The 27,404-nt window shown below is 36.6% G+C and overlaps 1 non-coding gene across 1 annotated transcript; it reads left to right on the plus strand.

Moving 5' to 3' along the window:
• The first annotated feature begins 4,347 nt into the window (after window positions 1–4,347).
• Window positions 4,348–4,421, plus strand: TRNAT-AGU (transfer RNA threonine (anticodon AGU)). The gene has a single exon. It is a non-coding gene; the product is annotated as a tRNA-Thr (tRNA).
• The last annotated feature ends 22,983 nt before the right edge of the window (window positions 4,422–27,404 follow it).

The following is a 27,404-nucleotide window of genomic DNA, read 5'->3' on the forward strand; positions in this document are numbered from 1 at the left end:
ATAAGAAATAAATCTGGTAATTTTAACATATTGAAAGTAACACAGTTGAGATCAAAGTTGGTCGATTTATTTGGGGAGGAAAAGCATATGACTGCTTCAAGGTGTCATGGCTGTGAATAAATAAGAATTTGTATTTGACAAAGTAACCGTTCAAGACTTTTCTTCTTGCTCCACATATACTTAAATTCGAAGAAGTGCTTTTAAAAAGAATCGTGAAAAAATGGTACTGCCAAAATAACCAATATTAATAAAAGATATTTTCTTACCTGAACCGGCTCAGAACAGAAGGAGGGTCCTTGATTCCACTGATAACCCTGAATGTTCACGTGCTGAATGCCATTTAATTTCATTGTTGCACCATGCCTTACACTAGTTATTTTTCAGCAAAAAGGACTTCAATAGGAACGACTGATTGGAGATGCAACAAAACTTGATGCAACAGGATTGACCGTGTAGGAGTTGTAACCATTATACTTTGGTCAGAAAATCTGAACTTGATTTTTTGGAACTTTCTCTGGTTTTGTTGAAGAAAGGAAGCAGTTGTCTTCTCGAAATATCCGTTTTCGTTGCATCCAGAGCTTTTAGCATATAAGAAAATAATCCATTTTCGGAAAAAGAAAAAGAAAACACACTGTTTTCAGAATCAATGCAAAATCATTGACTTGGTTCTGAATGATGTCCCCCATGTGTTGCTTTTTACTCCAACCACTTCCTATATGAACGATGGCTATAGAGACTTGGGAGGTCGTTTGAAAATAAAAAGTTCAGGTGGTTTTATTAAAGTTTGAAAGTGATCGGAGGCTAATCACAGCACATCCCCTCTTGCGTCCTTTTTGCTCCCGTAAATCCTTGTGACATTGGATCAAAGTCTTGAAACTAGCCCTTTCACTAACAATTATCAAAATATCCAAAATTATACCTGTCAACAATTGGAAATTTACCATTATTTCGCGGTCCTAGCGCCTTGGACTCCATGGATCGCATGACCACCACTCCTATGACCACCTTTGACACGAAGTTGCAAGTGAAAAAAAATAAGGAAGGTCTTTCACTCTTCAATTAGTCAACCCTAGTGCGCTAGCTTTGATTATTACTTTGTATCTGTTTATCAAGGTCAAGGTATCAATATTCTTCTGACGCGTCAGAAGAAGAAGGGGGGTAAAACTGAATGCTTCATAGGCAGCACAATACCGCTGCCTAAGTAAACAGCAGTGTGGCGTCAATGTATTATTCTTTTTTCCGGCCACTTTATATTGACGGAGTTGTCACAGAAACTTTGGATGGGACTCGTTCAGTTGGAAGTTGAAAATTCTGACTTTTTTTTAAGAGGCAATAGTAACTGAAGGGTCAGTAACCCCCTATCATTCCTTTTTAACCCCCCCCCCCCCCCCACCTTCCAAAGACACATGATAAAAATTCTGAGGCAGTCAATTTTGTTCGAAAAATGTCGATGATCAGATAACTATGCCTCTACGGATGACATGACCCGCAACATCCCCATGAGTAAGGGCTATAAGTTGTTCAAGTTGTCCATTGTTTAATAAAGGTTTTATAATTCGTAATGTTTCTAGAACGACTAAGGGCATAAAGTTGAAACTTTCAGGGAATGTAGGAGGGGTGTTGAACTAAATCAAAGAACACTATGTCCATCCAGTTTTTCAAAAAGGCGTATCTGCATTATCTCAGGAACGGCTAAGGGTATTTAATTGAAACTTTCAAAGGATGCTGAAGTAAATCAAAGACACTATTTGCATCCAAGTTGTCCTTTGGGTGTACCTGCAATATGCCAGGACCGGCTAAGGGTGATAGTACAAATTTTCAGGACACATTAATCTAAATTGAAAGACTCTTTGCATCAATGTTGTCAAAAGGGCGCATCTGCAATATCTCAGGAATGACTAAAGGTATTAAGTTGAAATTTTCAGGAAATGTTGAAATTAAACAAAAGAACTATGCACATCCAGGTTGTCAAAATGGTGCATCTGCAGTATCTTGTAAACGGCTAAAAGTGTCATGTCGAAACTTTCAAGAACGTTAAAAAGGATGTTGAGCTTAGTCAAAAGGCACTATGACATCCAAGTTGTCAAGAGGGTGTATATGCAATATGTCTTGAGCGACTAAGAATATTAAGTTGAAAATTTCATGGTGTGTTGAGGGAGACGTTGAACTAATTCAAAAGATAACGTTTGTATCCAGGTTGTCAAAAGGGCATATCTTTAATATCTGGGTAACGGCTAAGGGTATTAACTCGAAACTTTGAGGGGGATGTTGAATTAAATAAAAGTACATTACGTGCCTCCGGGTTTCAAAAAGGGTCTATCCACAATATTTCAGGTAAGGCTAAAGCTAATAATTTGAAACTTTCAGTGTGTATTGAAGCAAATCAAATGACAGTATGTGCATCCAGGTTGTCAAAAGAGCGTATCTGCGATATTTCAGTAAAGTCTAAGGGTATAAAGGTAAAACTTTCAGGGTATGTTGAGGAGGATGCTGAATTAAATCAAAAGACGCTATGTACACGCATGTTGTCAAAAAGGTGTATCTGCAGTATCAAACGAGCAGCTAAGGGCATTCTCTACCGCCTAATTTTATTTTTAAGAAACAAATCTGAATTTTGTTTTTTTAATACGTGAGCTAAAAATACATTTATTTAAGCAAACAAGCGTTCAAAATAAAATTATAATACAATTAGATTCTTATAGTAAAATAGTTGATCAATGCTCGTCTACATTCGAGATTTTAGCAGGACGATGGTCAGGATGGCTTCAGCAGTATAGACAGGGGTGAAGCTAGGGTTTCGAATTTAGGGGATATAAAGAATGTGCCGATAAAATCGTCACTGCATGCCGGTGCCTTGGAGCTTAAGTCAAACAATAAAGGTTGCAAAATTAAATAATGATTCAAGGTTAAAATGACCAGAAAACACTCAATAAATGAAAGAGACCCAAAACGCACAGAAATTACAATGAATAATCAATTCGAACCTAAAAAGAGCAAAAATAACCACAAACAAAAATAGGGTTAACGTCCCCTAAGGTTCCCGAAGGCTACAGCTTCATTTGTCCTTTCCGGAGTACAAAATATATTCTAAATTTTTCTCGTGTATTGTGTTAATAATTCCTAAATTGCTGAGCTTTCCAAGAATGAACATCATAATACATTAAATAGTCATTCTACTTTCTTTATATCTCTTCAATAACCTTGGGTCTTATGGGGATTTTTTTTCCTTTTTTTGTCTGTTTCAACAAATAAAAACCACACTGCTCGAAAAAAAACATTTCGGTAAAGTACAAATGAAGCTCTGGCCGTCAGGGCAGCTGAAATTTATTGGATTAAGAAACTGAATATTCCAAGCCTTCTCCTGGAACTCGGAAATGGGTAATATTCTTAGGAATCTTAACAAGACATATTAAAATGTATTTATAGACTTTTACTATTTTTGTGCTTATTTGCTTATTGAACTTTGGCTTTCTTTTCCTAAAATGTATATAAAGTGGCTTTGTTTCTCTTCTCACATTATATCGCAAGCATTGCGGTTAACATTATTTATATTAACAGATAAATAAATAAAAGGAGCATATGGTTGATGGGACATAGAAAATGAACAGGCATATTTCAAGATTGGCTGCTCTTGACAACTAAATTACATAGAGGGAGCATTTTCCTTACAATCTAGATACTGTTAATACTTTATCTTTTTTAATAATTGTCCACCATAAATGTTTAAGAAATAGGCAATACCTGAAATATAGAAAGAATACTTAAAACACTCCATCCATGGGCGCCTATAAGCTGAATTCCAGGGGGGGGGGGCAAACCTCGTCTAATTGGCACTTTTAATGCTATATAATAGAAATCTCAGAACAAAAATGTAAAAAATAAGGCAGCATCATTCAGCCAGGGGGCTTCTGTCTCATCAACATGACTTTATTCACTTTTATACAAGTGATAGGGAATTGAAATTAGTTTATTGGTTAAAGGGAATTGGTTTCTGGAGAAATTTTTTAGAATTTTCACATTATTTTCTCAATCTCTGGTCTGCTTTTTTTTTCTTCTAATTTGCAATGACGGCGGAAGTATTTCACGCGAACTTTATGAAAACAAATTAAAGGAAAAGTATACTTTGAACTTTGAAGCCAATTTTTAACAAATAAACAAAGATTTCAAAGAAACATCAAGTCGAACATCATCACGGTACTAATATATAATTTTTGTTGTAGTTACTTTAGAATGGGAATGGAACTTTATATTATATTTGTATGCTGTACAGAAATTTTTTCACAAGGAGTAACGTTGGTCAGATAATATATATTGAAAACCATTTTTTTTATCTATCTATGCAGTCAAGGCGCCATGGCTTAGTTGGTTAAAGCGCCTGCCTAGTAAGCAGGAGATCATGGGTTCGAATCCCATTGGTACCTATTTTGGAGTGCATTGTTGCAGACTTACTAAAAGAGGGCAAAGAGGGACTTAACTAAAGAATCAATTTTATGAGTTAGAAAGCTTAGTCCTTTTATAAAATTTTACCTTTCATAAAGTTTAAAGGGAACTGTTTGTTAGCCCCCCCTCTTTATAAGATCAAAGAGTTCAAGGGTGTAAATTTCCTGATATTTGTAAGAAATTTAAAGATTTAACTTCTTTAAATTCTCTCATCTCTAATCTCTAAAATCTTTCTTTTTAAAGAAGATCTTTAAAACTATTCCCATCGGGCTAGCCTAATCTTCAGTACCAGGAAACCGTGCTTCACTTCGTCCCTGGCACTCCGCACGCGGCATGCTTGTATATAGTATATGCGTGATTCTTCGATTTATTGTTTTTTCGCAAAAGTAAAATACTAATTCAAGATGCAACTCGCCAGAATTGGCTCTTTAGAGGTAAGTGTGCAGTAGAGGTTTTCAAAGCCCGTCATAACCTTCCCTCTTGATGTCTCGAAATTTGTAAGATTGGCCTAATGATACTTAATTATAACTAATAATTCCTAATTCTACATCAGTCAGCTCATTTTTTTTTTCGAATATGTCACCCTCTCTTCCGAAATTTATTTGCATGCACAGTCAAGCAAAATATCAAACTTGCTTCATTAGTGGATCCATTCCAGGTAATTCCTTTTTTTTTTATTATTAGACTTCCACTCTTCCACTCTTGGCCAATTGATTTTTGGATCATATCTGACCTGCGACTTTTGACAAATTATAGGTATTGCTAGATTTTTAGGTTGATACATTTTTTTTTAAGCCAATTAGGGTTTAAATAATGTTGTTCACTCATCTTGGTAGTTTATCCTTAAGTTCGTGAGTTACCGACTTCAGACTTTAGTTCCAAAACGGATTTTTTTTTTTTTTTTAACTCATTCTAAAAGCCTGATTCTATACCTTTGAATTGATCTTTCTAATATGGATTGAATTGGAAAAATGACTACATTCCCTGAAATGAACAGCTCCCACCTTTGTTTTTTTTTTCTTTTATATATATGTATATATATACATATATATATATATATATATATATATATATATATATATATATATATATATATATATATATATATATATATATATATATATATATATATAAAATATATATATATATATATATATATATATATATATATATATATATATATATATATATATATATATATATATATATATATATATATATATATATATATATATATATATATATATATATATATATATATATATATATATATATATATATATATATATATATATATATATATATATATATATATATATATATATATATATATATATATAATATTGGTAAGGGGCAACCAACCTTGAGGCTCTGGAGTGTACATCTTCATGACTCTAAGTCTGATTACCAGGATTCACTATCTAACTGCAATACCTGGAATTCCAATTCTCAAGTTCAAAAGTCATGCAGGTCAACTTTCGGAATTCTTAGTGCGTAAAAGTCGCTAGTGTTAATACATTGTCTATATCTTGTCAAGACTGAACTTCAAAAAGTGGAAATTATTATCCCTTTCTAAGACTGAAGTAACGTATTAGGATCCTAACAAACAGTAAGAAAATCATAATTTCCGGAACTGGTATTTTTGAAAAAAAAAGCTACAGCTGAAGAACTTTGGCAAACATCTGTAAATGAGGAATATAATTAGTTCAGAAAACTATTATCTGCCAGATATTCCAAAACCAAATTAATCCCATTGGTTGACAGAGCGTACACTTTGTCTTTGACTCATTTTAGGCTTTTAGCCAACTTTGCATATGCTATGTCTCCTGCACCCTTTGGTTAACAGTGCGTGCGCTCTGTCAAACAGTTCGTGGTAACGAACTGTAAGTAAGGAGCGACCCGGCTCAATAGTAACCGAAATTCTAAAAAACGGAATTTTGATACCAGTAGATACACCAAAAGAATCAGATTTTTATGGTGATTTCACATATATCATTTCATCAAATTTAGTCTAACCTATCAAACATTACGAACCTGAAAAAATTTGTCTTGTTTTCGAAAAAAGGGGGAAACACCCCTAAAAGTGATAGAATCTTAATGAAAATCAAACCACCAGATTCAGCGAGAAATATCACAGATGCGTGTTTATTTGTTGTTTTTTAATTTTTTTCCCAGGGGTCATCGTGTCGATCCAGTAGTCCTAGAATAACGTGATAGGGCTCATTTGAATGGAAATTAAAAGTTCTAGTGCCCTTTCTAAGTGACCAAACAAATTGGAGGGCAAATTGCCCCCTCCGACACTCATTTTTCTCAAGTCACTCAATCAAAATTTTGAGATAACCATTTTGTTCAGCATAGTCGAAAATCTAATAAATATGCCTTTGATGATGACTTAGTCCCCCACAGTTCCCGGGGGAAGGGCTGCAAGTTATGAACTTTGCCCATCGTTTACATATAGTATTGGTTATTGGGAAGTATACCAGACCTTTTCAGGAGGGATTTTTTTCTCAGTGGGGGGGGGAGGGGGGTCGGAGAACTGGGTTACGTGGGGGGATCTTTCCATGGAGGAAGTTTCTTGGGAAAGGGATATTTCTATGAAGGGGGTGCCGGATTTCCCAGCATTATTCAAAAAACGATCAGAAATTAAATAAAAAACAAGTTTTTTCAACTGAAATTAAGGAGCAACATTAAAACTTAAAACGAACAGAAATTATTACGTATATGAGGGGTTTGCCCCCTAGGCAATACCTCGCTCTTTAAGCTAAAGTTTTTTTTTAGTAGTGTCAATAGAGCAATCTTTTCTAACCAAACCACCTTTCTGATTATTGATTTTATGATTCGGACAAAATTCGAACTTAAGCGTGAAGAGCGAGGCATTGACTAGGGGGCGAACCCCCTCATATACGTAATAATTTCTGTTCGTTTTAAGTTTTAATAATGCTCCTTACTTTCAATTGAAAAAACTTGCTTTTTTATATTTCATTTTCTTTGTCAAGATCGCAGTATGACTATCCTAAACAAAACAAACGAAGTAAAAAAAAAGAAGCTAGAGCCACAGAACTTTGGCGCACATCTTTAAGCGGGGATATAATCCATTTAGAGAACTATTTTAGAAACAAAGTTAGTTTTGTTGCGACGACATATTTCACATTTTATGGGTCAATCACTCCCTTAAACCCACGATGAGTTCACACCGTCTTTGACCCTCCCCCTCCCTTTGTTAAACAGTACGTACGATCGTTTTGCGCAAAGATTGCAGAATAGCTGTGTTAAACCGAAATGAGTTAAGATAATATTTTGAAAACGGTGTTCAACTTTATCACAACACTATCATTCACGTTTTTCCCAAATTTGGTGTCTGCTTTTGATAATAAATTGAGGATCAAATATTTGTACATTGGGGGTATCAAGTAAATTAAAGAAACCAACCAGACATTGGAAATAAGTTTAATCCATTGGTAGATAGTAAAACAAAAACACATAGACGCATTACTCTGTACGTAGGACGATTTATCTTCAAGTCAATTGATAAAGCCTTTATGATGTCATCGTATGGCATCTCTTGAGTCAGCCTTCCCTCAATAGTGAACAGGGATAATGATGTCAATCTATCGTGGCTGATTAAAGATCTTAACTAGTTTTTCAGTCGATGAAGGGCGGAGAAGGATCTTTCTTCTCTGTAATTTGTGGCAGGCGCACTAAGAACCATTCTTAAGGCAAAGTCAATTTTTGGATAGGTGTCATTTGCATCAAAATGACGTAAAACCTTACTAACGTCAATTAGTCATGCTTTTTTTCTTAATCAGCATTTTGTACCAAGAAGGGTTTAAAATGTAAGCATCTATCTACCATTATAGGCTCAAGATCTTCGGGGAAAGAACTCAATGGCTCACTTGCATGCTTCGTGATTTCTGAGACGTAGATTTCTGATTTCCACAGTGGCAGAGTGCACCTGACACTTTGACGATAAATCACATCAGTCCAGTTTCATCGCTCAGTGACAATTTATTGCCCCCCTGGCATTGTGCGCCCCTAGGCCGGGGTCTATTGGTAAATCCTGGCCTGATAATAATGCAACTTCAGTAAAAAATCATTGTGTGGCTACTGCTATCACAACCAGAGGCGTTCCCCGGAGTAGTGGAGGGGTTTCAGATTCCATGACAGCACGCCATAGCAACGAGTTCTAAGTCCCTAGAAACCGTCAGGTGCTATGGATTTTCTTCAAGAAGTTATTACGCGCACCTGTTTGTTACGTAATTGTTTACCTATGAAAATGTTTTCTTCAAGGCATTGGTATTGATTATGTACATCTGGATATTACCTAATACTATAAGGAGTTGGTTGTTAAGTAATTATTTTACCTATGTAGATGATGACGTGGTCTCGTGTCACTTGTTAGATCTTACGCTCCACTTGCCTCAGTATTGGATAAAAGTTCAGTGCGTCAACATCGTGGGTATTGTTCTTGGTATATCCCATAGTAATATATGCTTTTACTCTATTGGATATTGAAGGCGCTAGCAATGGTGAAATGAAATCTAGAGTATCTAACGTAGCCGTAGAAATTACAAGGGGCTGTCGGCAAACCCTAGAATGGGACGAGACGTTTGCAAGATATGTAATATCATGGAGCAAATTCAAGTTGGGAGAAAAGTTATGTTTCGCAGTAAAGGTGAATATAATGCAAATACAAAGATTAAAAGACGGATTAAATGCATAAGTGAAATATATTGAAGACAATGATCTAAATCAATATATGAAAAAGGAAGGAGTTTATTACTATTTTAAAATTTTTCTTGTTGGATATCTTACTAGTGATGAGAAGGTAGAAGGAATATTCATTTTTTATTAGTTTATATTCAGCAGTGAAAGTGTCAAGACTAAAAATGGTTGGATTTGAGAAACAGAAAACCATGTGGAATCTAGTGACTTTGGAAAAAAGTTTGATTCTAAATTACCATTTCCAAGAGTTATCTGTTCAAAGGAAAATACTCTATTAAAGAATACTTGATGATGCAATGAAAAATGATTCCCCATCTTTGGACTATTGTATGAGACTTTTTCGTCATGGGCCAGATGCATTTACTCAATTTACTGACAAACTAACTGAAACAAAATAAAATGATGTTGTGGATTTGCTTTTGAACACAACCTAAAAATTCGTTGAAGACGGACATTTTTGCATGGCAACAACAAATAAGTCGAAATCGTGACCGAATAGGTTTTGTCACGCCACTCGATTACTTCTCCTCTAGAAGTAAAAGGAACTTTCATTTTATGGATCGTAAGTCAATTGGTTTTTGGAAATGAGACATTCAACAGTGAAAAAAAAGTTTTACACGTGTCCATTATGTTTGTGTACATTGAACAGCTGGTAATCCTGTGAAAATTCTACTATTGTTGATGACTATGATGAAAAGTGTAGATTGTTCATTCCATGTAAATTGAATAGAGGATATGCAGTGCAAATTAAAGATTGTAATTCCTGTCTTGAAGATATTTGTGACTCTCAAACTAGAGGTTTCCTATGCTCCAATTGTCGCTATGATAAGTGTGATCAATGGAAAATACTTACCCTGGTATGATTGGAAAAAACCCTAAATGTAATTTCAGTTTGTTTTTAAGAGACTGTTTTTTTCGAGGTTTTAAATTGTTTTGGAAGGAAGAAACCGGTCTACGCTTCAATTGTTGGAGTAATAAGAGAGTCTGGTTTTTACGACATCAATGTGATGATACTGGCTACCATGACTATAAAACCTACTGATTTTTATTTGGCTGTAACAGAAAGTGATTCTTCATATTCGAATAACGTGTGTGACATATCTTCAAATAAACAAGTTGGAACACATGAATTTTATAAAATGAATCAGAATAGTATTATTGACTTTACAGGGAGATATAATAAAAATGAAGTTACATTATATCGTAAAAAATGAGACCCTGATTTTGCATACCTAGATGAATACAAGCTGAATCCTGGCGAGCTGATGCCACTTATCGTTGTTGATGGTTACCTATACGTGGAAGAAGAAATATGAAGAATTAAGACTTTTATTTTGCATTCAAATTTTATTAATAAACACATTCACAAACAATTTTAAAGTACTTTTGTCTTAGGGCACTGGAATCTATATTATACTGGTAGGAAAGGGTATTTTTAACTAAAAAGTCGTTCAATCGAGGATTATCTACTTAAATGCTGAGGAGTTCAGTGTAAGTATAGCCAAGACATCGAAAAATAAAATATAGTAGTGCATGAAAGCTACAGCATTTGGTCGATAAATCTTGTACTCGCTTCTGATTTCGAATAATAGATTTTCCACTTTACCCGAGAAATTTTCTGATGTGGGCGTGTAGAATGTATACGGCAGGTCAAAAGGATCGAAAAATTCAATATTCGTTGCTGTTTGAAAGATGCATTGTTAATAAATCGTCTTTACAGTTGAAGGAGTACTATTAACAATGATAATGGTATTGCTATCCCTTTGAATATACTCAAGGAAATCCGAGGGTATGCAATAGGATTCGTATTTGGACATGTACGGATCCAAGTTGAATACATTGATTGTTTAATTTTTGTTCATGTTGCCAAGTCTAATAGAACACTAACATCGGGGATAATTTCCCAATAGATTTCAAATTGATGTAGTGAAATTAATGCTATACTCTTCCCCAACGTTTCTGCAACGATATATTCTAAGTGTGCAGTGCCCGTTCGGACAATACTCATATCTTTGAGTACCACACAAATCCCATAGAGTGATACGATAAGTTTTTGCAAACATTGTATCGGTTATGCCATTTTCAGGAATTGCATTGCCAATTCATGTAGGGTCTTATAGGATTTATCAACGGATAAATTGTTGAGCGGAGTTCTATTTATTTAAAGTACAAGGGATGAAAGTCCAAACATTTCAAATTTGTGTGGGGAATTTGTCCATGATCCAATTGCACTTGCACTTTTTACAAAAGCCAAAGCAAGTTTTGAAGGAATTTCACCATTGATAAATGATGAGTCGGTTTGGGTACACGGACCCGTAGCAATATGTCGTTGATTTGTGATTGTATGCGGAACGAGCAGCTGGATATTATTTCCACTAGCCCTTAACCTTCAATTGCCAAAGCAATAGAACTCATAACCTGTTGTTTTCGTACATTAAATTTTGCTGGGGCGAGAGAGACTGTTGCATCAGGTGCATCAGGAACTATCAGGTGTAGGTGCCGAAATCTATAGCAATATGTCGCTGATTGGTGATAGTATGGGGAACGAGCAGTTTGATATTATTTTCACTGGCTCTTAATTTTTCAATTACCAAGGTAACAGAACTTATAACCGGTTGTTTTCCTATATGAAGCATTGTCGAGGTAAGAGAGACTGTTGCATCAGGTGTAATGGCAAGTAATTTTCGCAAACTACAATTGGACGGGCAAGTTGTAACTTTATATCAATTTTAGCATTGGAAGGCATCCATTGAGGTGTATTAATTATTTCACGAATTATTTTCCCAGCCAAGTGTAAATCACTAATTGTCACCTCTCTAAGTATATTGGCAGTGTCAGTGTCCGTCTTATAGTCATATCCAATGGCTAAACCTCTCAATTTTTTATAGGACTCTGGAATCATCACCATGAATTGTATGTAACTTCCATAGTTTGATAGATTGTTGCTTGTGCTCAGCACTCCATTTATGTAGACACTTATTTGTCTTAACAAATTGTATGGTACACAGTTTTCATAGGATAACCCCTCGGCAGCACTTGGCTTTTCATTGATAGATTTTTTACTATCACATACGAATCTATAAATATGGAAGTCAGATCTATGAAATAGTCTTCACTGGATTAAATTTGAAAATGTACGTTTTCAGAGAGCGGTTGTTGCGGATAAGATTGTTCATAGTAACCATGTTATACACTCACATTCCTGGGCGCCCATAAGGGGGGGGGGGCAAGGTAGGGCGCCAGCCCCCCCTGGCTGAATGACGGTGTCATATATTTGTATTAATTTAAAAAACGTTCCACAGAATAAGTTTTCAAAGAAAAGTAAAGAGTTCTATTAAGCCAAAAATGCGCAGAAATAAAGTCAAATAATGGCGAATATAAATTCAAGAGAAGGCTTGGGGGTTATCAGCCCTACTAATGTTAATTTTTGATCGTTTCGAGTTTGACTCGGCCATTTATTCTAATTTCTGTTCATTTTGAGTTTCTTTTATTTATTGATGATTTTTGATAGTTTTACGCTTGGATGATTAAATAACTTCATTTCTGCCCATTTTTGGCTTAATGGAGCACTTTACTTTTCTTTGAAAAGCTTTTTTTGTGGAAAAAGTTCTTTTTAGATGAATTTCTGTTCTTTTTTTTATTAACAAAGTCATTTTCATGAAAAAAAAATTATATTTTATATCTTTTTCGTTTTTTTTATTCTATAAGAATCCGTAGTTTGGCATTATTGTTGGGGGTTGACATGCCAAATATCCCTAACTGCATAGTTGCTGGATCGTTCTACTATGCTGAACAAAATAGTTGTCTTAAAGTTTTGACTAAATGGGTTTGGGAAATAAATCGGCTTGAGAGACGGCCTGATTGCCCTCCCATCTCTTTTTACTCTTATAAAGGACCCTAAAACTTTTAATTTTGAATCGAATTAGCTTTTTTAAATGTTTAAATGATATTTGTAGCTACTATAGAGTGGTGCTGCCTATGATATTGCTTATATGCCTTTTTGAAAACCTGTATGTATACAGTTTTTTCGTTTAATTGGAAACCCCTAAACACTTCCTAGAAGTTTCACCTCAATACTCTAAGCGTCATTAGTTACAGTATTTCTAGTTGTAGTACTAAAAGTATACACATAGTGCCTTCTGGCTAGTTCAAAATTCCCCACAACTTACTCTTAAGGATCTAACTTAATAACATAAATTGTTTTTGAGATATTGCTTTGTCACCTTTTTCGAAGTTCATATGCTCATAGTTTGTTTTGATTTAGTTAAACGTCCGCCTAAATATTTTTTATATTTGATTACTGAAGACATTGTTATATTCACTTTGGACTATTGGCTAAAAAATGGCTGTCTCACAATTTCCATCGAATGTGTTAGGGGAAAAGAGGATATCACGGGGAGGGGGGGGGGGCTATTTTCTCTCCATCACGCCTGACTCTTAAAATGGAACTGTGTACTTCGAATTAAATGAGCCTCTTCTAGAGTTCACAAGACCCCCTCTTCATAAAAACCTTAATTCCCACTGGAGCATAACTTAAAACCCTCATCCCCATACTTTGGGGGCTTGTGTCAACCCCAAAGGGCGTGTTATGAGATCTTTGGACTATTTTTGAACAAATAGCTATCTCAAAGTTTCTGTCGGATGCAATGGGGGAAAATATGACGTGGGGAGGGTATTTTTCGGAGGGTATGGCTGCCCTCCGATAAATTTGACTCTTAAAAATGGCTCTTCATCTTCAGATTTCCAATCCAGTGAGCCTCTTCCAAATTTTATACGACCACCCTTTCCATAAAAACCTTAAATGCCCTCGGGGCATACCTTACAACCCTTGCCCTGAACTGTAACGGTTTTCATCCTCAAAAACATGATTTCTGGACTTCTAAACTGCGTCAAACAAAATTACTATCTCGAAATTTTGACTGGAAGTGTTTGGGGAAATGATGGGCATGCCGGGGGGGGGGTGCCCTCCAATCACTTTTGACTATTAAAGAAGGTACTAGCCCTTTCAATTACCAACCGACTGAGCCCTTTCCGATGTTTCTATGACAACAAATGGCCGTCTTGAAATTTCTATCAGAAGCGTTCGTGGAAAATACGACATGTTTGTGTTGGGGGGGGGGGGGACTATTTGCCTTCTGGTCACTTTGAATCTTAAAAATAGCACTATAGCTTCTGATTACCAATCCAATGAGCCCTCTTTGAAGTTTATACGACCACCTTTTCTATAAAAACCTTATATGCCCCCAGGGCATAACTTACAACTCTTGCTCGAGGGCTATATGGGGGGAGGAAGTTATCCTCAAAGACATAATTTCTGGACCTTTCAAATACACTGAACAAAATGGTTATCTCAAAAATTATGATTGAATGTCTTAGGGGAAATGATTGGTGTATGGGGGGGGCTGGATGACCTCAAATCACTTTTGACTGTTAAAAGGGCCAGTGGAACTTCTGATTACCAATCAAATGAGCCCCCTCTGAGGTTTATACGATCATACTTTCTGTAACAAACCTTATTTCCCCATAGGGCATAACTTACACCCCGGGCACTGAGGGTTGTGGGGGGGGGGGTCATTCTCAAAGTCATAATTTCCAGCCCTTAAAATTACACTGAAGAAAATTACTATCTCTAAATTTTGATTGGATGTGTTTGGGAAAGTGATTGAAGTGGGGAGGGGGAGCTGGTTGCCCTCCATGAGCTCTTTTTAAGTTCCTATGACATTTCCAACTGTAAGAAGTGCCCTGGTCTAAAAAAAATGTGTGCCCACATCGCTCTTTTGTTACGCAGCACTATCGCGCTGGCTATGGTATTTTTTCTTGAGATTTCAATTATGCAGCAATGACAGTTCCGATTAGACCAGGTAAGCCCCCCTAAAATTCAGTCTATGGGCGCCCACGCTCACATCAACATTTTCTACATTGAAAAGATTCAATGATGACGTGACTGAGAGATGAGATTCTTTGTGTGGTAAATGTGCCATTTCTAGGAAAAGAAATCCTTCTTCGATCTAACAATTTTTACTCTTGGTTTCTTTTTCTTCTTTGACAGGATTGATGTTTTTCGCTTCCGGCCTGAGTTGAGACTGATGAGTGATGAGGTGTTTCTCGGCCTTTTAAAACCTTTTCAGCTTTGCGTGATTTCAATTACTCGCCGAGGGATCGCACGCCAGACATAATATTTTGTGAAAAAATTTCTTTAAAATCCTCCCCAGAGCCCCAATCGCGTAGCGTAGAGGACGCAAAATCCGCGGTTACCGGAGCAACATATTTTTTAGCCAGGAGTAATGTAGAGCAAAACAACTTAGTAAAAAAATTACCCATGCCGTAGCCCGACATTGACAAACGACCCCTGTAATAGTCCATTCCATGACCCAATTGTCGTTGTCTAAGAGTATCAACATAGCAGTCAATATCAGGACAAACAAAAGTACTGTTTATACTAGCCATCTCACTAAATGAGTCAAAAATGGCATGTAATCATAGTCAAACCTTTAGTCATTGCTAAAGAATCGCCCATTCACTTCTTAAAGTTAACCGATAGAATTGCAAATACAAAGTGTTTACATGAGTATATTGAAGGTGCTTTATATTGTAGTGGTGAATGTGTTCGTGAGTGTTTTTGTGTTCAAGAATATACAGGAGTGGGACAAGTTAACCGATAGAATTGCAAATACAAAGTGTTTACATGAATATATTGAAGGTGCTTTATATTGTAGTGGTGAATGTGTTCGTGGGTGTTTTTGCGTTCAAGAATATACAGGAGTGGGACATTGGCATTACCAACTCTCGATGTCTCAAGAAAGGACGCATAAAGAAATATACAATTGTCCACAGAGAAGCTGGACGGATAGTTTGCAAAAATAACACGTTACATCCCGAAGATGGTACCAACACTTTTACCCTCAATTATATTCCGATTAAATCAACATTTCATTCTCGATGGGAAAGGTAATGTAAACCCTGCCATTTTCCATTGAAGAGTTAAAGTAGAATGCATCATTTTTACGAGCAGAGATTTTTCTATTGATTGCTTGACACAAATCTTTCATACTAGAATATTCTTTGTATTCTAGGGTAAAATGCGGGTATATATCAAAGTTAAGGGATTTTACCCATTCTTATTTCTCATCAAACACTGGCTAATCGTTTTTCTAACTTTTATATCATAAGGACGATCTTTTCTCAGGATATCATATGTGTTTTTGAGAATACAATCAACAAGAGCAACTTCATACTTTCCCTAAAATTTATGGCGGGGGATAGTTTTATCAAAAATCGCTTGTTTTACTCAAATCATCATAGAGGGGGTCAGAAACATTGGAGATGATTGCCACACATAAATCATTGGGAATTATGCACGTCTTAAGCGGCAATCCAGGAATCAAGATCAAAATTGTATCCTTACCAACGGACAAGCAACTGTCTCTTACCCTTGCGATTTCGAATCTTTAATATCTTTTCAAGATGATAAATTCCATTGTTTTTATCTTCTTGTAATTCATACTCATAAAAACCGCCAAGAATCTTTTAATCTTTCATATCACGTAGACGATATGTTACAGGTTTAGTGTCTAAGACTGTTGATACTTTAAAAAGTTCAGTGGACCACAAGTAATTCCTTTTTTTGCAAAACATTACTAGTTCGATTGATTTGAACTGTATCACCAAAATTAAATTCCTTTTTTTCACACGCCGGTCATTGGAATATTGTTTAAGAAAGAAGTCAAGTGTATTGTTACCATCGTGATGAACTTCAAGAGGACTAAGATTGGACAGGGATCGATGAGGGCGTTGATTATAAATATATATGATTTCATCTAAATCGTGAATAAAAGCAGCAGTATTTTTCAACGAACAATAACTCGAGATTAAACGTCGAATTGTTCTTATCAATCGTTCAGCCAATGCCGCCTTTATCGGACTATGACTATGATAAAGCAATGGGTTATATTTCAACAGCAACTGTTTTACATGTGGATTAACAAATTCACTACCTCGACCTGTTTGAATTTTCCTATAACAATCTTGTTCCTAGATAGATTCAAGGGCTCTAGCAACTCCATCTTCTTTGTTTGAGCGCAGTGGGATACCATATGCACAACGACTAAAAATACTGATTCCAAGTAAAAAAATACTTGTACGGACCATTGTGACGCCTTTGAACCTCGTCTAGATTCAAGAGATCTGCTTGTTCAAGTTCAAGTTCAAGTTCAAGTTCCATTTATTTCCATAAATAACAATAACAAAAACAATATCCCAAAGGGCTCAATGGCCCGTTATTTGGGAAACGACACAGAATAAATGAATAATATTAAAACTTGGCATAAACAATACTAAACAGTGTTTAACTTAAAAATCTATAAGGAAAAGAAGTCAACTCACCGACAGTCCACACGAAACAGCGACCCTCCTATCACCCGACAATAAAAAAATAAATCAAAAATGAAAAATTCTCTACATCATCGAGGATCCAACGCCAACAAAAAAACAATACAACAACTATAAACTAATTAATATTTAGCTTTAATAAGAAACTTTTCATCTGTCTTTTAAAGGAGCCAAGTGTTTGTGACTGACGAATCTCAGCAGGAACCAAGTTCCAAGCACGTCCCACAGTCACGACCAGACCAAAGTCTGAACGAACCGAGGGAGTAGCCGGAATCATAACATCCTCCCTGTTTCGAACTGCGTAAAAATTTACTTCCCCTACTGGCTTAAGTAGTCCAGAAAAACAAAATGGGAGATCTCCGTGGAAGAATTGATATGCCAACGAAGCTAGAGATATAACATAAATATCTCTAATCTTAAGGAGATTAACAGGAGAGTGTGTAGTCGACTGGAGAACTCTTATCGATTTCTCATGAAGAATATGAACAGGAGCAAGTACAGAAGAAAATGTAGACATCCACACAGACGAACAGTAACATATATAAGGGAAAATGAGCGAGAAATATAAAAGACGGAGTATAGGAAAAGGAAATAAACGCTTTAATTTACGGATGATTCCAAGTCCACGGGAAATTTTCACTCTTATTACTTGAACGTGCCACTTAAACGATAAATTTTCATCCAAAAGAACTCCCAGGAATCGCACATATCGATCTGGGGGGTGACTTATGGAGCCTCTTGGTGTAGGAAGCTCAGTAATTGTGGGGCAGCTCCCACCTGTACGGGAAAAAATAAGAAGGTACGATTTTTTTACATTTAAAGCTAGTTGATTTATGTCAAACCAATTGAGTATCTTTTCAGTCATTGCTTGAAGCTTTAGAATAAGGGATGACTCATCCGGAGCTGCAGCACCTAGAGTAGTGTCATCTGCAAATGATACCAGTTCTTCTCGACTATCAGATGTGGACGCCGACATAGTCTGAGAGTAACATTTGTGACACAATCCACAGCAAACATTGGGAATTGGGGTGTTTAGAAGTCGGTAGAGGTCGTTCACATATATCAGGAATAGGGTTGGCCCAAGAATAGAACCTTGGGGTACTCCGTATTCAATTGGAATTTCCTTGTCTGTATCTTCCATGGCAATAGATCTGTCAGTAAGGTGTGAAGAGAGCCAAGACAATGCTTCCCCACGCACACCATGATGAGAAAGTTTACCAATGAGAATCTTGTGTGTAAGGCTGTCAAAAGCTTTCTTTACATCAAGAAAAATGGCTGCAGGAATAAGATTAGAGTCTAAAGATTGTCGTATAAACTGAAGAAGTTTATTACAAGCATGTTCTGTAGAGTACTTTGCGCGAAACCCAAACTGATGCTTATGGAAAAAAGATTTAGCTTCAAGAAACCTTACCAGACGTTTGAGCATTGGCCTTTCAAATATCTTAGAGAACACTGACAAAAGAGAGATCGGCCTATAGTTCCTAGGATCCTCACGGTCACCTCCTTTAAAGAGAGCTATCACACGCGACAATTTAAGACGTTGAAGAAATACTCCTAGTTGAAATGACCTATTAATCAAATGGCAAAGTGGGGTGATAATCGACGGAAGGATATGTTTAATTACATTAGCAGAAATTTTGTCAAAACCTGTTGAAGAATTCTTTAAGGACAAAACAATATTTGTAATTTCCTGCACTGTAACGTCCTCAAGAGCCATTGATTTCAAGCACGGGGGGCCTAGGAACTGCTTCCAAGTCTGAGACACCGAGCAGTGAGAAACACTATTAGCAGTTGATTTCCCTATCTCCGCGAAGAATTTGTTCATATGATGTCGTACTTGGCCTTTTTCTGTGATAAGTTGATCGTCTACCATAAGAGACTTAGGGAGACCTTCTAGTTTTTTCGATGGCCGACTAAATTCCTTAATTACGTCCCACGTCTTCTTTATATTTCTACCGCAATCATCAAATCTCTTAGTATAATACACTGTTTTTGTTCTCCGAATAATTGATTTCAGCATATTACGGTACAACTTAAATGCTTCTAATTTAGCATCACTTGGTCTGTTTTTGTACTCTTTCCAAAGGTTCTGCTTTCTATTTATTGACTTGAGGACTCCCGGTGTTAGCCAGGGAGCTATGGGTGTTGATCTTCTTGATCGAGGATTCCTTAAAGGAGCTTTTAGACAATAAGCCGCGAATTTTTCCTTAACAGTGTCATAAAACTGGCCAAATATATCGTTATAATTGCCCAAATTAATATTTTCTGGTAATGAAAAGTCCCATGAAGATGAACTCAGATCTTCTTTCAGTTTATCCAGCTCCACTGGTGAGCAACATAATCTCGGTGTATCTTGGGGGACTAATCTTTGTGGATTTTGGAGGATTGGAAACAAGGCTGCAACTGGCAAATGGTCGGAAGTATCAGAAAGCAGTACTTCGTTCTTAATGGAGTGTAGTGATGAAAAAATATTGTCAATTAATGTTGCTGACTGGTTGGAAATCCTTGTCGGTATGTTTATACAAGGAGCTAATCCATACGAAATTAGTAAAGACAAAAGATCAGAAGCCTGTCTAGATGTCGGATCCGCAAGGTCGATGTTAAAGTCGCCCATTAATACAACTTCGGATTTTTCAGAAAAAAACTTTTCCAAGAACATCTTCTAATGTTTCCATAAATTGGGTTATAGACCCACTTGGAGAACGATATACTTCGCCTATTATTATCCTTTCCTTAGCGTTGATTGGGACTTCTATAAAAAGTGACTCAAATACCTTTTCATTATTTGTACATAAATCCTGTCTTAGTACAGCATGAAAATTATTTCGGATGTAAAATCCGAGTCCACCTTTTTGGGCCGTCTTGCGGTTAAGAAATATCGACATATAACCGGGAATATCCAAAAGCACCTGATTTTTTTCGCTCAAAAATGTTTCACATAGACCGATAATTGCAGGGCACGAATTCCTACATAATAATTGAATATCATCAAACGAGCAATTTAGGCCCTGAACGTTTAGATGCACAACCGGGAGTGCATCAACCCACCGAGCTCCGGAGTCCCAAAATCTCAGCTCCTCCACAAACACACTATCAATAATATTCTCAAAATTTTCATAAAAATTCATATTGGGGGCTTTACCAACCGGATTATTTATAATTTCATTAAAATCAACTCTCCCACATTCATAATCATTTAATTTCCCTAGTGTTATGTTAGCGTTAATCCCCAATAGAGAATTAGTGTCAACCATAATTACTTACCCATGCAGGTGACAGAGAGCCATGCTGTAGTCGCGTGAACACCAGTGACGTCAACCTCTTAATCCGAATTAAAAAGGCTATGACATGAACTTGATTATTTTGCTCTGAAACAAAAAAAAATAACAAGTAAAATAGCACAGGAATGTGTAAATACTGAGGGTAAAGAAAGACAAATAAAAGGGAAAAATACAAAAAGACAAATAACATTAATGAACAGCACATTTTTTGAAGATATAATATATTGAGCGGAAGCGAGCACTCACTAATAATCATGCGTCAGAATCGAAATCAGAATTGGCCGAAGGGAAAACTAGGGTAAGTGGGTCGTAGTATGCGTCATCAACCTTGATCCAGTTAGAACTAGAAGTCTTTTTAGATTCTAGCCACAACCTAGTCCCCTTTTGAACCACTTTGGTATGAGACACTTTATCGGAGGCAACTTTACAATTTCTTAAATTATAAGCAATAATCAAAAGTTCTTTCCGACGTTTAGCCAGCTCGAATGGAAGGTCAATACTGACGCTTTTCCCTGTATTTCTTAGATTACCAACACAAGCCATAATATTGACCTTATGTCGAAGATTTAGAACAGATACAAGAATAGGGTCCGATGCCGGATGTGACTTTTGTTTCCTGGGACTTTTAGCCTTGCTTCTAAGTCTATAGATGGCCGCGAACTGAATATCCCTGTAGTTCCGTACCAACATTTCTGATAAAAAATCCTTAACAGTTTCTTCAATGTTTTAATTTTCCTTGTTAGGAATTCCATGGATAAGAAGATTATTGCGTTTAACGTACAATTCAGTTCTTAAAACCTGGTTTTTAACTGCCACAAGAGCAGATTTCAAGCCAGTGTTCTCTTGTTTCAACGCTGCATTCTCCGTACGAAGATTTTCTACCAGTTGTTTTAAGTTGTCCATACGTTCATCAAAATACTTTTTCGTGAGAGACATCGCTAATTATATTGTATCGGTAATTAATATATCGCTAAATATACAGTACGCTCGCTTCTTTCCTCAACTCATCAAAATGACATTTCAAGAAAACTTACGAGCGTGGGCCCCTTTCTTCTAAAATCCAAATATAAGGGGCCCCAGAATCAACAGTGCAATAATTGAAATAAAACAGGATATCACAGTTGAGAACTATCACGAAGTAAAAATTATGTCTTGCCTTAACGAGCGCAGTGTAATATATGCAATGGGAAAAGGCTTCAGTTTTTCGATAATGACTACCGCGAACTCTATGATTAAGATGAAGAATATGGCGGGGTTCACTCTGTAAGAAACACTGAAAAGAAAATACCAACCGCTTGAACAAGTCATTTTCTTTTAAAATCCTTTCCTTTATTGTTGCAAGCTAAGGCACGCACTAGTGAACGATGTTGCCTTGTATGTTGCTTAACTGCTCCTTGCAGTTGAACATTGCCCTCAGTTAAATTTAGACAAAGCTCAGATTGGAGATTAACGAATTCATTGTCAATACCATGTTTGAATATAGCCTTCCTAAGCCGCGGTTTTGAATTACCTAGTACGGAAAATAAATGACTGTTTTCTTGTAGTTTCTTCAGTGTCATGATGGTAATGACATTTTTTACTGTTAACTGGTAGATGTACAGTAATATCCATGTCAAAAATATCAGTGACTACACATGCTTCCTCGGTTGTGTTTTGATTGAGATCCAATAAAATGTAACAATAAGGTTTATTTGTCGCCTGATTGTATACCGAGAGTAGAAATTTTGGCTCACCGAGATATATCTGTTTGTTTAACGTTATGAGAGAACTTGAATCACGAACAACTCTGTAGATGATACAGTAAGTACAATTCAAAGTAAGTGTTCTCAAACATTTGCACTGATGAAAGAGATTGTGGAGAAAAATGGTTACGGATTTTTTTTCATGATGAGATTGGATGGTGAATAATTGTAGTATCTCCTGAGACCATTCTTCAATGGTTTCAGCAGTAATCAACCACGATTTTAGTGCTATAATATTAAACACTTCAAGTCCCCGTATGAATTTTATATCTGGTGCAATATTCTTTATTTTATCACAGGACTCTTGCCATATGCCATGGCAATAGTAGATGTTTTTCGGGTTTTCTAAAATTTTTTTATCACGATTTTGAATCAATTCGTTAAAAGTGCTGCTTTGCCAGACATTGATGACCCCCAAACAAATGATCTGAAAGGAGTTTGAATTTGATACATATTACTCTTCTCGCTGTCACAATACAACTTACCTAACCTCAATCTGTTGAATAAACACCTAAGTTCAAAAAGACAAAAATAAAATACTTGTTTTCTTTAATGACAATAAATGCACTACAAATATTTTTTAAACATATATACATAAGCAATAATCAACAACATGAAATAAGCACATGAGGAATAAACATATTTACATGGGAAGTAATCAACAACATAAAACAGGCACTTAAAAACAATCGAACATTTAAAAAACACTTAAGAAATGTCCATCCAGGAGGGTTGGGGTGGCCAATCGGATGCGGCGACCGAAAGGCGCGGTGCCCACTACGGCGGGCAAGGGTTCACTGCGGGGCCGGACTGGCAGCATGTAGAATAACAGTGTAACATTAAAAACTTTTTAAAACACAAAAAAGATTCCGCCTTGCACAAACAAAAACACTAAAAAAAACACACTGCTGAGTTGGAGACTGATCGGACCATCCTCTCACCAACTATTGAATTTTCTCAATACCGAGACGTTGCCTGTACTCTGCACGTCTACACATATATCTCGATCTAAAGCTAAGTAATGGCCGTGTGGTAGTAGTACCTTCACACTTTCCGTACATACACAGACTTTGTCCGATATCGCTGACATGACTTTTTCTCAACTTTAACTGTATAGTTTTTAAACTTTAAAGAACGAATCGCCATGACTTTTGCTCTTGGAACTAAATTATTTTCTACACAGTTTCTATTAACGCTCATATCGAAATGTGCCTTTACCTAGTATGTAGGCACCCCCTTGTAGACTATTTTGACTTCCTCATTTTGCGTTTGCACACAGTACACCTTCGGACCTGCAAGCACACCATCAAGTCGTAGCACAAGAAATCAATTCGCTCCCCGTCTCGGATTTTAAAATAATAACTTATTTGGGGAATGGCGCTTCCCTGGCTCCAGGTAAATGGAATCGTACCAGCTGGTGTAGTCCATGTGAGAACTAATAAGCTTACCATTTTCCAAATCATCTAAAAAATTCAGTTTTAACTTTTAGCAGAAGTGAGTCTGTATCCCCGTAATAAACTTGAACATATCCCTTCCCTGGCCATTGGAGCTAACGCACATTGTAATAAAATTATAACAGGAATTTTTTTGGAAATTTCTAAATGCGCTACCATTGGCAATATTTTTATTTAAAATTACACTTCCTTCTTTCTATGTAAAAGGATCATATTTGAGTAATTGATCGTAAACGATGTGGAATTCAGATCGCCAATGATTCGAGCAAATTCTTTAGGGTCGGTTACAACGTGACAAGGGCTCCTATAGCACACACTATCACGCACTTACCAAAGGCCGAATTTAAAATGAGTTGAAAGAATTCTATTTCAACCTTTGTTTTTGCCTCAGAGCGTTTAATGACAAAGGTGTCAATAAACTTCATCATATATGGCTTCTGATAGAACTAGTTGGCTCTATGAACCTTTGTGACCAAAAAGCCATTGGCCAGCATCCAGCGCAAAAGAACGTGGTGTACAACAATATTTTGTTTCGGATGAAGGTCGGCCATTCGCTTTTGTTTTGAAGGTGTCCATGCCATACCCCTATCCTATACCAAAGAAATATTATAGGGACTCAGTGAATCCCTTGACACCGGCCTTTTTATGCAAGGGAAAAACTAAATCCTTTACCAAGTCATAAAGTTGCACCGGTAGCTTACCCTCAAATTGTAAAAACCATCCTTGTGCTCCATTATTTTCAACAGTAAAAAAGTCGGGGAAACTTGGATCACAAGGACAGTCCAGCCATTTGCAATTCTTACACAATAAAGAGTAGTGAGACATTGCCACCGGAGGAAGAGAGTTCATATCAAGAAAAACTGCATCCGACTTTTTACCGGTGCGTTGTCCAGTCAGGTCAGTTTCCAGGATACAATCTCCGTGAAAATATACTCTCCCCGTATGGATCACTCTAAAAATATACGCTGATCTTTACTGATTTTAAGAACTAAATGCATCACCAGACGAGGAGTTGAACAATAGAACCCCGAATTCAACCCATATTCCTCATAAATTTTATCCGTGTTTTACATACAATACCCAACAACGTTATGAATCACTTGCCAGGTACAGTTTACAATAATCCACCCCATTTTTACACCCACCCTTGGCCCAAACCTTTTAAGCAAATTCAGTTTCGGCCAGTGGTGCATTGACAGCCGTGAAGTGAATCATAAAACGTATCGACGAGCTGCAACTTCTCCTCACGTAGCCTCTAGACGGAGTTGTAGTACTCGTATGACTATATGCCCTGACACCTCAATAAATATTACATTTAATCATCTGGAAAGCACTGTTTAAGGAGGGGAAACTGTTAAAATCGTCGCTTTTCTGTTCTTGAATAAATAGGCTTAGTAATTTAGGGAAAAAACTAGAGGAATCTAAAAAAAATGATTTTGTTCAAGTACGTGTTACCATTTTAAACTATTTGCCGTTTGAATTCTAAGACCAGCAACTTCTCAGGTGATTTGGGTATGATATTATAAGAAAAAGAACCATCTAGCCATGCACCATCTACAGCTTCACCTTTCTGCAGACGTGTCAACGCTGGTAATATGAATTTCAAATCATAGTTGGAATTGTGAATGTAAACCGGTAAAAATTATTACTGCTTAACATTTAAATTACATTATTTATTTTCCAGTCCACGAAAGTTACTCCCCCGCCCCTCCCGATAAAATTAAATGACTTAAATAATCATGGTCGAGGACTGGAGTTTCCCCACTACCCTCAACAGATTTCACTTTGCAAACCGAACACATTCCTTTATTTTTAATTGCCAACTCATCCTGTGGTGATTGAATCATTGGATAATTTGTATTGCGCAGCCGTGAAATTGACTTCTTTGTTGTTTTAATAAGTGCAACCGTGGCTGCGCCTGCGCAATCTTCACAGCCCAATATCTCAAATACCTCTACCAATTGCATGGTATTACTAGCATCTCTTTGCGCATGGACATAAAGATTGCAATGACTTCAGGTCTTTAAAACGATTCAAATTCAATGAATCTTACACAACTGTAAGTTTAGCTTTGACATCTAAAGCTACCTTGCCGCTCTCCAAGAGCGAATTCTGAAAATTCTTGAATCGCAAGATGGTAATGTCACCCGTAACCATCTCAAAAGATTGGTACCCGTGACGCTTACAGCGCATAAAGTGAAGTTTTAATTTTAATTCTCTATGGAAAGCTGATAAACACATCGGAAAATAATATAGTTCAATTGAACAATTGAATATGGTTCTCTAGCATGCTCGTAAGAAAGCCATACCCAATGTTTACCAATTCAATGGACGGAGCACTCACTGAATATATTACCCCCCTTTTCTCTTTACGTTTCCCCTCTTCAAATTCTGTGTCGTGCTGTAACACTGAAACACCAATCTTTACATGTTCATTAGCCCTCTTAAAAATTTCTACCCCCTTAAGTGTTACAGGATATTGCCCCTTTAAACAGTTAAAGTCTATTTTAGAAAACTCTGCCCTCTCCCCAGTCCCATTAAGTGCCAAACTGTCCAAAGGTGTCTTATTAACATTCTTTTGCAGGGGTTTATGGGCTGCAATAAGGAATGCGTACTTTAAGCACTCTAGGCCCGTATCAAAAAGAATTTGTTGTACGCCTTGAAAACCCTGAAATCTGAATTATATTTTAAAATTTTAGGCTTCCCTCCCTTCCCCCCTCCCCCTCCCTCATCTTAAAACCAATTCCCTTTTAAATTTTGTTACATTTACGTCTAAGCTTCCTATAAATAAAACCACTAAATCGCTCCCCTTTTCATTGTAACTATCTACTTTATTAAAAATGCTGCCCATCCACTCTGAAAAAACCTCTCAAGATTATGCAAGTTCGGATGAAGCGTCTGCATTTCAGTTTGTATGTAATGCGGATAAGCCTCTCAGGACTTTTCTATTAAATAAAAAAAAAATTGGCAATGGATTCTTTTATGCTGTCCCACCCTCCCGCCACTACTGTTTATGTCAAACTGGCCACTTTCCCCCGACAAAAGATTTAGAGACTAATAATATATTCTATTTCAGCCTAATATAAATTCTTTTTCAGGATGAAATCAAAAGTTCTTCAAAGGGGAAATAAGCTGTATTATTTTTTTAGGTTTGACTAGCAACATTATCATGAAGTCAAGGGGCCTACAATCTCTATGATGATGTTGAAACATTAATGGAGACGGAACAGGCCTTAGAGGAAAATGAACCGAAAGAGGATTTAAGCCCGGAGATAAACCCTATCAATGTAGCTCCTCCCATTTTCGATTTAGTTGGCTTTATAGCTGATCTCGGCCTCGGCAAAGACTATGAATAGGTAAAATATGAGCTAACACCA

Source organism: Artemia sp. Qi Xiang Cuo, chromosome 9 (genome assembly GCF_049724085.1).
Source record: "Artemia sp. Qi Xiang Cuo chromosome 9, ASM4972408v1, whole genome shotgun sequence".
In the NCBI taxonomy this organism is placed as follows: Eukaryota; Metazoa; Arthropoda; class Branchiopoda; order Anostraca; family Artemiidae; genus Artemia; species Artemia sp. Qi Xiang Cuo.